The sequence below is a fragment of the Berghia stephanieae genome, chromosome 5 (genome assembly GCF_034508935.2).
Source record: "Berghia stephanieae isolate SIO BIC M18660-M18661 chromosome 5, UCSD_Bste_1.3, whole genome shotgun sequence".
NCBI classification, from domain to species: Eukaryota; Metazoa; Mollusca; class Gastropoda; order Nudibranchia; family Aeolidiidae; genus Berghia; species Berghia stephanieae.
Window position 1 is genome coordinate 35,337,005 of NC_088364.1, and position 12,500 is coordinate 35,349,504.

Consider the following 12,500-nt stretch of genomic DNA (forward strand, 5'->3'; position numbering starts at 1 on the left):
AATAATAATAATAATAATAATAATAATAATAATAATAATAATAATAATAATAATAATAATAATAATAACAATAATAATAATAACAATACTAATGATGATGATAATAATAATAACAATAGATGAGCCAAAACACAATTTCACACATAACAGAAACAGCAGCAGAAAAATATATATAGATATATGTAACTCATTATATATTACTTCAATAGTATATTCTTTCCTCCCAAAAATGAATTGATCAAACAGATTTCACTAGAACTTTATTCAGCTCCATGAGAAGTTTAGTTTTTAGATGAATAATGTACGCACATTCCCATCCTGTTTTGTATGGTATCACACAGCTAATCTATCTGACGCGATGACAAGTCGTATTTTACGATGTCAATTACGTCTATGGCCTTCCCAGACAGACGTTTAACGATTTAACTGCCGTATTCTAGAAAACACGTATTTAAAAATTTGGACAGAATATTCGTCCTTCAAATATCTATTGATTTAAATGACCCTCATCTTGACAAAAACGCTCAAACTTGGGACCTCGCGTGGTCAAGATGGGGATCATTTAAATCAATAATTGATATTTGAAGTACGAGTTTTCTGGCCAAATTGTTTAATACGTGTTTTTCCAGTGTAAGCCAGTTTACTTGTTAAGTTTAACTCACGCAGTGCAGCAACCTTCAATTTACAGCGTTACAAGAGACAAGATAGATAACAACAATCCCATACGCCCCTGATATCAGTAAATGCTCTGAAGGTCAGAATTATCATGCCTTTTCTGCCGTACTCTGGAAAAACCCATATTTAAACATTTGGCCAGAAAACTCGTCCTTCAAAAATCGATCGATTTAAATAACCCTCATCTTGGCAAAAACTCACACCTGGGGCTTCCCGAAGTCCCACAGGTTTTCAAAGTTTTTGCCAAGATAAGGGTTATTTAAATCGATCGACATTTGAAGGACGAGTTTTCTAACCAAATTTTTAAATTTGGGTTTTTCCAGAGTAGGGCAGTATTATTTCCATCCCTCCCTATTCCAACCCGCCTGATAACGGATAGATAGGATTCCTCACATTATCAGTATCATGGGCATCTTATACATTATCCCACTGCCTCATCTCTTTCATGACAAACAGTCATTTTATGAGAGATAAGGCATGCCTTTGATTCCCCTGGAATTGATGTTCTTGTAATTTCCCTGAATTAAGAATATAATTGTTTATATCCTTATTGCTTTTTTTGGTGGGGGGGGGGGGACAGTTACTTTATTTTGGGTTGTTGGGGGGTTTTTGTATGTTTAATTTTCGTTTTTAATGTTTTAATTTTTTAAGACTATATTGTTACATGCAATTCTCTAAGGTCATGTAGGTAAATTTGTTTTGATCTATATATATATGTTTTGTGGTTGCCATAACTCGAATTTTGTTGGAAAAAAAGCATTGTCGGAGGTTAATTAGTGACAATAAAATAACAATTCACACCATTATCTTTTTGGACAGACAAAGTTCTTGTGTAAATGGGTTTGTTTTTTTAATCCATGACAAAAAGTGACGGATGTTGTAAATGAATTGACAAAAGACTACTGTTACAGAAATAAAAATTGATTTCATAAATTTCTTTGCTGGGAACATTGGTGCATTTTGTATTGTGACCTCAAACAAAATACAGTCTTTATTGTTTTGGCTAGAAAACTTTTTCTCGAATGTCAATTATTTACAAAATCAAAAAAAGATCAAGACATTGGCCGAACTAGACAAGTCTTAACATATGCCGTCCATTCCACCAGCGGGTTGTCCGACACAAGTAAAGCCAGCGTTCTAACTGCAGGTCGTTAAGTCTGTAAAGTGCCTTACCCAAGGACATAATGTCCGCTCCAGAGGTTTTGCATATATTGCTATCTTTCTGCCCATTACCCACGTTCAACATCGCTTGATTTGTTAAAAGACAAGACAGTTCGTCTGAGCCAATGACTCCACCCAAAAAGATGCCCAGATCGATCTTCGAGCTCCGAGTCCTCGTCTTGAGGTCACTGCGAGCAGGGGGTAATATCACTGCATTAATTACAGCAACGGATCTCCTATCTACGTTTCTATACACCATTATCATTGAGATCAAAAGCAATCAGACAGGTACGATAGACCCCAGGAGATCAAATGTAAGGCACTGTTTGAATAAATAAGACAAAATTAAGAGAATTAAGGGAAGATAATAAACATCATTTGGTTAAGAGAAGAAGGCAGCTTTAGCTATTCTGCTTGTCATGTCCCGTTTAAAAATTTAGCTACATGAATATAATCTCCAAGTCAGAAAAAAAGCAATAAGCACGCGAGCTGAGTTTTAAGACATTTTGATAATTTGGAGGTCGTTTTAATACGTTCGGAAAAATAATATGAATTTAAAAAATTCTTGTCAAAACATGATATTTGTTTTTATGCTGCTTTTGCCCTATAGATTCCAATGGCCAACAAAGAAACTAACGAATCAACAAAACATCCACTAGATGATAATAATAGCGATTAATAAGTCATGTCAGGTCAATGGGAGATTTCAACACTAACATGTCACATATCAACCAAACGGCTTTACTTCAACAGAACGCGGTTTGTTTGTCTGTGTTAGCTTTGTTTTAATTTTGACCAAAAAAAAACTCTACTCAACTTTTGAGCAAGTAAAATGATCCTTCAAGTTGTAAAAATTATCGGAGCTGAAGTAACAGGTTTGAGATTTTTTGACCAGATGGAGGCAATCTTAAAATCTGATTTATAGTTGATATAAATGTTTGCTGGAAAATATGGAAAAAGATGTTTTGTCAATACAAAGAGAGATCTCTACTTATTGAATGGCTTGATGTAGCCACTCTTCGTTTTTGATTTATAATAGATTATCAATCACGAGCTTTGGCAATGGAAGTTTTCAAATTTAGGTAAAATACTCATTGTTTTGCCCGCTATATTCATCATACCAATACACAAAATTATGTCTAACCTTCAACGTTTACAGTTTGATTGACAGAATTTTAGAAAAATTTATCACTCAGTTGCCTGTCTGAAATAAACCCAAAGACTTGAGTAATGGCATAGCGTCGGTCAGCTCTTTGTCATTGTTTGTGGAGCGCCAATTAAATAGTAAGTTTTCACTAAATTCTCTCAATCAGACGACAATAAACGTTTATGGTAACACACAATTTTATGTATTAGTAAGATTCATCTGGTGGGCAAATTTGGAGAGTGTTTTACTTGAACGCATACCATCATTAGAAGAGTAAACTTTTTGAGGCTGGTACGTAATTGCGGTTCTACATTTCAATGTGCCCTATGGCTCTGTTGGTTTTTTACCATACGATCAATTTAATGTTGGGATTCTTGGGAGTCTTTACGGTCTGGATGACTTGACCGTTTCTTGATGGGTAATATAATTATATGATCATATGATATGCGCAAACCAATTGTATTAGAGATCCATGACAGCGTAAATGTGGCTATGTGGTCTTGCGGTATGACATTCGCCTTCGGATCCCCCCTCGTGGATCTTTACCTTGCAGTGGGTGAGGGGGCTTGAGGCACACGGGAGGGCAAAGGTGTAAACCCCGGTCGACCGTCACGAGACCATCCCGGGTATCGAGCCAACGAGCCACATGAGCTGCTCGCCCGGTGTGTGACTAAATTTGATCCAAACCCGGTGCCCGAATAGCAGCCCTATCCCGGGCGCCACACTATTATCCTTATGTCGAGTCCCAATCAGTCCCGTCAATGGCGAAGCGGTCTGCCGCCTAGCCAAATAATACCGCGTTCGTGTCGCCAGGGTCGTCGGCACGTCCCATGCATCAATCGATTCGCGGCCTGCCGATCGGAAAATGCGACGGTGGGGATGGCGACCTGACGCACATATTGTCCCTGAACGTCGAGAGCCAGAGTATGGCATAAAAATGAGCTTTTATCAAAGCTATTGGCCGTTCACTGCGTAGATATCCTCCTGTTACAGGAGACCCACCTTTATTCAGGCGCGCAATCTTCCCCATTCCAGATCCCAGGCTATACGGTGGTCCAACGCGAGGACACTTCGAGGCTCAAAGGAGGGGTTAGCGTTTACGCTAAAGAGCCATCGAAGGTAAGGGTCATTGAGAGCGTAACGGACAGCAATGGGGTGAACCGAATTTCCGTGGAAGTAGGTGGACTGTGTTTGCATAATATTTACAAACCACCTAGAGCGACTTGGACGACACCACCGGTACCGGTGGTCAGCCATCCTTCCATCTGTCTGAGAGACTTTAATAGCCACCATCACGAATGGGGCTACCGAGACTGCAACGAGGCAGGAAGACAACTCCGCTCATGGATGGACTGTAATGATCTACACCTAGTGTACGATCCTACAGCCAAGGGTACCTTCCGGGGTACCCGCCATAAGAAGGAGTATACTCCAGACCTCACCCTCGTAACGAAAGGCGCGAACGGTGAACCGCTGCAGGTGAAGCGGACAGTCCTCGGGGACTTTCCGCATAGCCAGCACAGGCCGGTCCTTGTCACAGCTGGGGTGACAATACCGAGGGTGCAGTCTCTCCCACTTTGCAGATGGAATTTCAGGAAGGCTGACTGGGAGGAATTCAGTTCCTATATCGAGCAGGTCTGCCCTGCCATTCCTCCCAAGTCCAAGAATATAACCAGATTCAGTAGGCTACTGGTTAAGAGCGCTCAACGCTCTATTCCACGGGGCAAACGGAAATTCTACACCCCTTGCTGGACAGCAGAGTCGGAAGAGCTGTACCGAGAGTACCAGCAGACCCAGTCCCAGGACGCAGCCGATAGACTACTTCAGTCTCTGGCAGAGGGAAGGAAGCAACGGTGGCAGGAGACGGAGGAAAGTCTCGACTTTACACACTCCAGCCGCCACGCTTGGCGTTTGATAAAGAAATTGGACCCAGATCGGAATTTCGCGAAGGCTGCACCGGAATGCGAGGCAGACACAATTGCCAAGAACATTAAGAATCGTAGTAAGCGGGTCCCTAATCAGGCTTTTGAGCGCGGTGTCCGCAAGGCGTACCGTACGATTTTGGACTCGCTACCTGCGGAGGAGTCGGACTGGACGGCCCCGTTCAGTCCCGAGAAGTGGGTGCAGCCATTAGCGAAGTGAAGAACGGCAAAGCAGCAGGGATAGATGGTGTATATCCCGATATGGTGACGCATCTGGGCCCCAGGGCACGGGCCTTGCTAGCAGAGGCAATGTCTGATATCCTTGCAAAAGAAAAGCTTCCACAAGTGTGGAAGCATGCGAAGATAGTTGCCATCCTGAAGCCAGGGAAGCCGGCGAAGGAGGCAGACAGTTACAGACCCATATCGCTGCTGGCTGTCTTTACAAATTGTTGGAGCGTGTTCTATTAAACCGATGGGGGCCGGTCCTAGACGCTGCCCTGCCACCCGAGCAGGCAGGCTTCAGGGAAGGGAGGTGCACCACGGAGCAGGTCATTGCCCTTACAGAGCATATTGAGCACGGGTTCGAGAGAAAACAGCAAACAGGTGCTGTGTTTATAGACATATCAGCGGCGTACGATACGGTCTGGTGCGATGGGTTAATGCTCAAACTTGCAAAAATCATAAGGTGCAAAAAGACCTTGAAGTTGTTCTCTTCGATCTTAGGGGAAAGGCAATTCCACGTCGCGCTGGGAATCGTCACCTGGGTACCTGAAGATGAACACTTCAAAAACCGTGGCCACTGCATTTCACTTATGCAGTGGTTGGCACACCCGTAAACTGAATGTCCTAGTCGGGGACCAGTCACTCCCATATGAGCCGCGTCCAAAATATTTAGGGGTGACGTTGGATCGCAGTCTTACCTATCGGGTTCATCTCGAAGGGGTTGCCCGGAAGATAGAGAAGCGGAATAGTCTTCTGAGGAAGCTAGCGGGATCGACTTGGGGCGCTAGCCAAGCGCTCCTGAGAACATCCGCCCTGGCACTATGCTATTCCACCGCGGAGTATTGCGCTCCAGTGTGGGGTAGAAGCAGAAACGTTGAGAAGGTGGATGTAAAACTTCGCAAGTCGATGCACATAGTGTCGGGAACGCTAGCAACAACCCCTAGAGAATGGGGCCCGATAATGGCGGCGATCCAGCCCCCCGATGTCCGGAGGGAGACCATTACGGGAAACTGGCTAAGTAAGATCAAAGAGAGAGGGAATGGGGATACCCCTCTCATGCGCATAATGAACGGTGCCCCGTTTCGAGCCGAAATAAGTCCCGGCAACCCTTGTACGCAGAATCCCTGACTACGGACAGAGCTGCACATACGAGATGGAAGTCGGTTTGGACGAATTCAATCCCTCGTGGGGGCGGGGACCTACACTCCTCTAAGCTTGGTGAGAAGTTGCCAGGCTTTGATACCAGTAAGAGGAGACACTGGGTAGCTGCTAATCGGCTTCGGCGAGGAGCTGCCTAACGGCCGGTACGTTACATCAGTGGGGTCTAACTTCCTGTCCAATATGTCCACGCTGTGGGCAAGAACCCGAAACGGCAGAGCATCTAGTCGAAAGGTGTGTTGTGACGATGCTACCAGGCGGGTTCGCGACGGTGCACGAATGCGGACCGGACTTTGCTGATTGGGTCGATCGTCATAACATAATAGTGTAAACCATAAGAAGCTGCTGCCTTCGGATCGGAATGTCCAGGGTTCGAGTACCGATCTGATCTGCGCTTAGTTGAGTCCTTAGAGAAGGCTCTTCACTCATATTCTCTGACCGTATTCAGGTGTAAAATGAGTACCAGGTCGATGACATTGTAGTCTCTTTTAGATAAAAAAAAAAATGTTATATCGCCTCACAGGCGTCATGTCTCGTCCTAAGTGTTAAGTGTTGCTGTTGGCTAGGGACCCCTTGTAGAATGCTTTGAGCACGTTAAGTAAATATTGCGCTATATAAATGCTATATTCTAAGTTACTATCAATAGCTAACAAATCATTCCTGTAGACATATATTAGAATTTAGTCAAACATTATTCTGAAAATCTTTGTTCACAAAACATTTCGGGAGCTTTGTTAGCTCAGATGGTAGAGTACTGGACTAAAATGCAAAACGAACTAGGTTTTCATCTGCGCAGCGTCGAGGAGAGAGCTTTCTAACTCTTCAGTCCACTCATTAATATTTCGGTAGCCAGGTCTGTTAAAACTGTGGTAGAGACCAGTGTCCTATAAAGAAGGTAGTAAGAAATCACCCCTGACCATTTCACGTTTTAAATATCAATTAATAATATTCGGCTAAATGAGCCATTTGGCTTAGGATTGAGAAATTCAAACAATGAAGCTAGTAGTCACCGAGTACGCATAAAGAAAGGAGAAAAAAGGTCTCCAATTACACCGTGATGAAGCGATACGGTTTCTCTACTTTTGACAAAGTCAAATTAATGATCTCGGGCGTATTCAGTGACCGGACGATGTAGCAAATAGCTCTCTTTGACATAGTGCCTTTGAATTATGCTACTACAAGCATAATTACTCCTCTCATCACAGATGACAATTAATACCTTCCTTTAGGGAAGGACAAGTACTGTAAACTGCTAGTTCAATGATATAAGATTCTTGAACACCTGCGATAGTAATTTCAAACGAGTTCCAAAATTCCGAGCGTGCAATGAGAACGAGTTCGAAATTCCAAAGACGTGAAGGAGTTAAAGGACATTATCAAATCCGTTCAATGGCCGAACATTTCTTATCAAACATGTTTTCGTTTTTCTTTTTATTGTGATTGTTTCTCCAATATAACGATTTGGTATTATGGATCATGACTGAGGTCAGGATATCATTAAGCATCAAATCTATTTTAAGTAAAACCGAATGCGTGCGGGGGGGAAATTCTAGAGATGCTAGATAGGAAGTAATAAACAGAAATAAATATAACAGCTTTATAAAATAACAAAATACCAAACAATGAACGTTTCGTTTTTGGTATTTTGTTCTTTTTTTTTTAAGCTGTTATATTCATTTTTGTTTATTACTTTTTACAGTCCACAGCTTCTAGCAGCTTAGTATCACTAGAACTGCTAGGGTTTTCTTTTTTTTAAGAATTATAGGACACTTCGTAATATTTCTCTATTATGCTATAGTAATATCGGATTCTCTCCAACCCAAAGAGGTGTAATAATAATAATGTGAGACGTATAGAGAGAAATGGAAAATTGGCTCAATAATATCGCCTATTGGAGTGATACATAAAAGAGTATTGCGAGGTGGCCTGAGTATGGTGAAGCCTTGAAAATGCACAATTTCAATATGCATTCTTGTGGATAAACAAACTAGTTTATGAAAATTAGAAATTGCTCTATATAAAAGCTTATATTGATTTATCATTTATTATCTGTTCAAATAGTTCAGACATTCGGAATATGGAGAGAATTTTCGGAAAATCAAGTCTTCGCTGTATCAGTCATTAATTATTGCTAAATAGTACATTGATATCTATAAGGTGTGGAAGATGATGATAATTTTTAGCTAGTTGTATCGCTTCTTGTCACGACAAGAGAGATAATCAGCACAGAGAAGAATGTATACACATTGATAAAATACCAAATTCTAGACTAATCAAGCAATTTCTAAACTCATTTTTGGCTGTGATGATTCAAAAAGAGGGTTTTCTTATCGCGAAAAAAAAAATACATTTATAATTACAGAAAAGTATTTCATTTGTCTTAAAATTTGTTGACCTGTCTAGGAGCTGGTGATAAATCTCTCCAGAACATGACTGAAAGAATAATAGTTATCTAAGAAAGAAGTCAGAATTTACTTGGTTGTCGACACGTGCCAGATATTTTGATTTGTTTTTAAGATTAAAACTGCCAAATATTCGGTTGCTTTAGCCATTCAAAGTATAGAAGTACTACGCGTGTCTTAAATTGACAATTAAATAAAGATCTTTAATTCAATAAACTTCTTGAAAACAAAGTTTTGTTGCCAGAGCTAGTATATAAAGGAGTTTAAAGCATAATTTTATGTATTTAAACACAAATTGGTATTTTTTAAAGTGGTTAGAGACGTCTATTAGTGTCTACTATATTATTACCCCTGAAAACTACGAATTTTTCCAATTTAAAGTATTCAGATATGCAACAATGCGTTTCGTGTAGCTTTAAAATCAGTTTAATAAATAAAAGTATCATCATCCTTACATTCTGATTTAACTCTACCAACTATCCAGGAAGGAAGTTGTAACACAAAAACATATATGTACAAAAGCATTGATAAAACAATCTGTCAACTCTAAACTCGGTGGAAATACGTGACTGGTGTCTCCCATAGATTGAATGTGGTTGATTTTCTACTATATTTTCCTTTCTATAGAAACCCAGAGAGCTTATCAGTTTATACGATAGATTTAGATAGGAAGATTGCGCATTGATTATCATTTTTTCAATAGAACAGAGAAGTCGTGATCTCACACCATCTTCTTTTCCGATTCAAAACTCCTTGGAAGTGTGTAACCAGTTTCCCCCCCCCCCCCCCCCCCGGACAATATATAAACAATGAGTTTGTTACAAGTATGAATCATAAGATGGCATAAATATTTTAGTAGCCAGATGTATAGGCAGATTATTATGATTACGGGTCGTAAAAGAGCGAGGTTGGATGATCTTTATTGACGGCCAGAAAATAGGCTAGAAAATAAGATGCCATCATTCTGAAACCAGAAGATCCGTTGCACAATTGTATGTATCCAGTCCTCCGAAAGACTGGCTTTCCACTTCGATTCATATTGGAACCAGTGTTTTAACTTCACACTTTTGTTCCCTATTGTCAACTGATGCTTTTGGGCTAATCCGACCCCCCCCCCCCCCCCTGTCCACCTGGCAGTGATTGGGTGGCTGAGTCTGTTAGATCTGGTAGAGAGTACTTTGCGATAGGTTTGTTTCCTACTAAAAGGGTAGAAGCAACTGCTATTGTCCATTTCGCGTTATAGAAACCAGGAAAACCCCCGGCTCTATTGGCCAAATGCATCTTTTGAACTTCTTTTTAAAAATAAATACCTTTATCAAAATTCTTAAACCCGAGACGTCTTATCTGAGGCATGAGACTCTTTCAATTATTTTAACCTATCGATATATTATTATGAAGTAAACGTTTTTGTTTAGTTTTTGTTTTTTGCTGAAAATGTAAAAAAAAAAAAAAAAATTTAAAAAAAAGATGTTTTGTCTATGTGACACGACGCTGCTTGAAGCTGTGGACTGTAAAAAGTAATAAACAAAAATGAATATAAAAGCTTCAAAAAAGAACAAAATACCAAACACGGAACGTTTTGGGCTCAAAACCAATAACAAACAAAAAAAAAACAATAAAAAAAATACCAAAGCGATGGCAGGTAAATATTTTGCGCGTCCTTTCTCTAATAAGCTCTTATTATTATTGTTTTCATTGTTTGTTGTTTTTTGTTGTTGTGGGTTTTTTTGCTTTGTTTTGTCTTTGTTTTTTGTTTTTTTTTTTTTGTTTTTTTTGTTTTGTTTTTTTTTTGTTTTGTTTTTTTTTTTGTGGTTTTTTTTTTTTTTTTTTGTTTTTTTTGTTTTTTTTGCTGTTGGATGAAGAAGGGTTCCGTACTTGGTATTTTGTTTTTTAAGCGGTTATATTCATTATGAACGGCACGACAAGTAAAGTCTCTGAAAGATGAGAGAATGGCTCTTCTAAATGACTTACTAGAATGGAACAAGTAGCTAAATGAAATAATAATATTTATTTTAGTAGTTGGGGAAGTACGGAAATAATACCCCAGACTAACTTTTATTTTGTTTAAATGAGTTTATAAATAAGTGGTCCTTTATCGCGTCAGACCTACAATAGCCTCTGATAGACATAATGCCTATGGAGCTAGTTGTATCTTTAATGTTAGATTGGCAGTTACAACTGCTTGTATGCACTTGGCTAAGAAGCTCACAACATTACCATCCGGAAATATAACGGACCAACACACAAAGTGTGACTTTGAATGTTTATAGTTTGGATAATACAGTTTAGTTAGAATTACTCATAAACGCGGATGGCAAATAACAAAGAACGAGTGACTCCGACTTCACTCTATCTTTTGATGCCGCTGCTTGTAACCATTTGGATACGCCTCTAGTCTATGCCGAGGACTTTTAATAATAATAAATGGCATTTATATAGCGCTTTACCCCGTTGTCACAGGCTCTAAGCGCTTTACAGTGATATAAAACAAAACATATTACAGTGAGACAAGTGTGAATGAAACGTGATACGAATTCAATTTAACAACAACAAAATATGAAAATAATATTGCAACACTATGGCGTAAAAAGATAAAACTTTAAGCGAGATTTGAACGTTGTCAACGAATCCGAACATCTCACGTGTGATGGGAGAGAGTTCCAAAAACTGGTTGGGCCGAAAATTGAAAAGATTGTTCACCTATTTTACCCAATGGCTTAGGTTTGACAAGGATTGATTGGTCATTGCTTGACCTCAAGTTTCTATCGGGGACATATATGTTTAGGAGGTCTTTAATATAGGAGGGACTGTTCGTGCTCAGGGATTTGTAGACAACAGTACACATCTTATAGGCAACTCTTTTCTCCACAGGAAGCCAATGTAACTCACGGAGAAGAAGAGTTGCTGACGGGTATTTTTTGTTATTGCGTACAATGAGCCTGGCTGCGTTATTTTGAGCAACCTGAAGTTTGTTAATTTTGTCTTTAATTGAATTCGCCCAAAGGGAGTTACAATAGTCCAATTTAGATAAAACAAGGGAATTATATATATATATATATATATATATATATATATATATATATATATATATATATATATTATAACAGATCCAATAACCCGTCATTGCGGGGAGAGGTGGGCGGCAGAGTTGTCAGAAAATTATATTAACTTCAATCAACACTGGACTGAAACAGGGCCACTAGCTTCCAATGATCAATCGGCCCTTTTTGAAAGCAATATCAAATGGTAATTCAATACCGTGGAATGGGGTGGCTTAGACCAGCCCCCAAATGTGCACACCAGGTTGAACATTATTGAATAAATACGGTAAAATGTGCATTATTTGATAGAAAAAGACAACTTTTTAGCATCTTTATAATATGATGTATTCTGGAATTGATATTACCTATCCGATGTTCAATAAAGTGTGAGCTAGGGTGAAACCTATCATATTGTGTTCATTTTACCATATTTGTTTAATAATTTTCAATCCGGGGGGGGGCACATTTGGGGGTTGGTCTTAATCACCCCAACTGGCCTTAGTAATCCCATTCCGCGGTACTTCCAGAAGGCGACAGAGGAAGACTGCAAAACGTCTTGCCGAAGTGATTATGTGGAGAAATTAAATAATATTTATTTGTGTAATTAGGGAAGCACGAAAAAATACTCCAGGCCACCTATTTGATTTGTTTGGCGATGAAAGTTCGCCGGTATGCCATCTGCTCTTGTAATAAAATCAAGCGATGTTGAGTGTGGTCGGCGTCTTCGAGGGTGTCAGTGATCGGCAAACTCTTGCCCCACCAAATAAAATGG

General features: G+C 39.7%; 1 protein-coding gene across 3 annotated transcripts in view; it reads right to left on the reverse strand.

Annotated features, from left to right (window-relative positions):
• The window catches only part of LOC144972813 (guanylate cyclase 32E-like), a 221,810-nt gene that overhangs the window by 157,602 nt on the left and 51,708 nt on the right, over positions 1 to 12,500 (reverse strand). The window contains exon 1 of one of the 3 annotated variants that reach the window (XM_078914478.1): positions 202 to 395. The exons of the other annotated variants lie outside the window; for them this stretch is intronic. The gene's annotated coding sequence lies outside the window, so the exon portion shown is untranslated. Of the gene's footprint in view, positions 1 to 201; positions 396 to 12,500 lie in introns of those variants that run through there. 3 annotated transcript variants of the gene reach the window in all.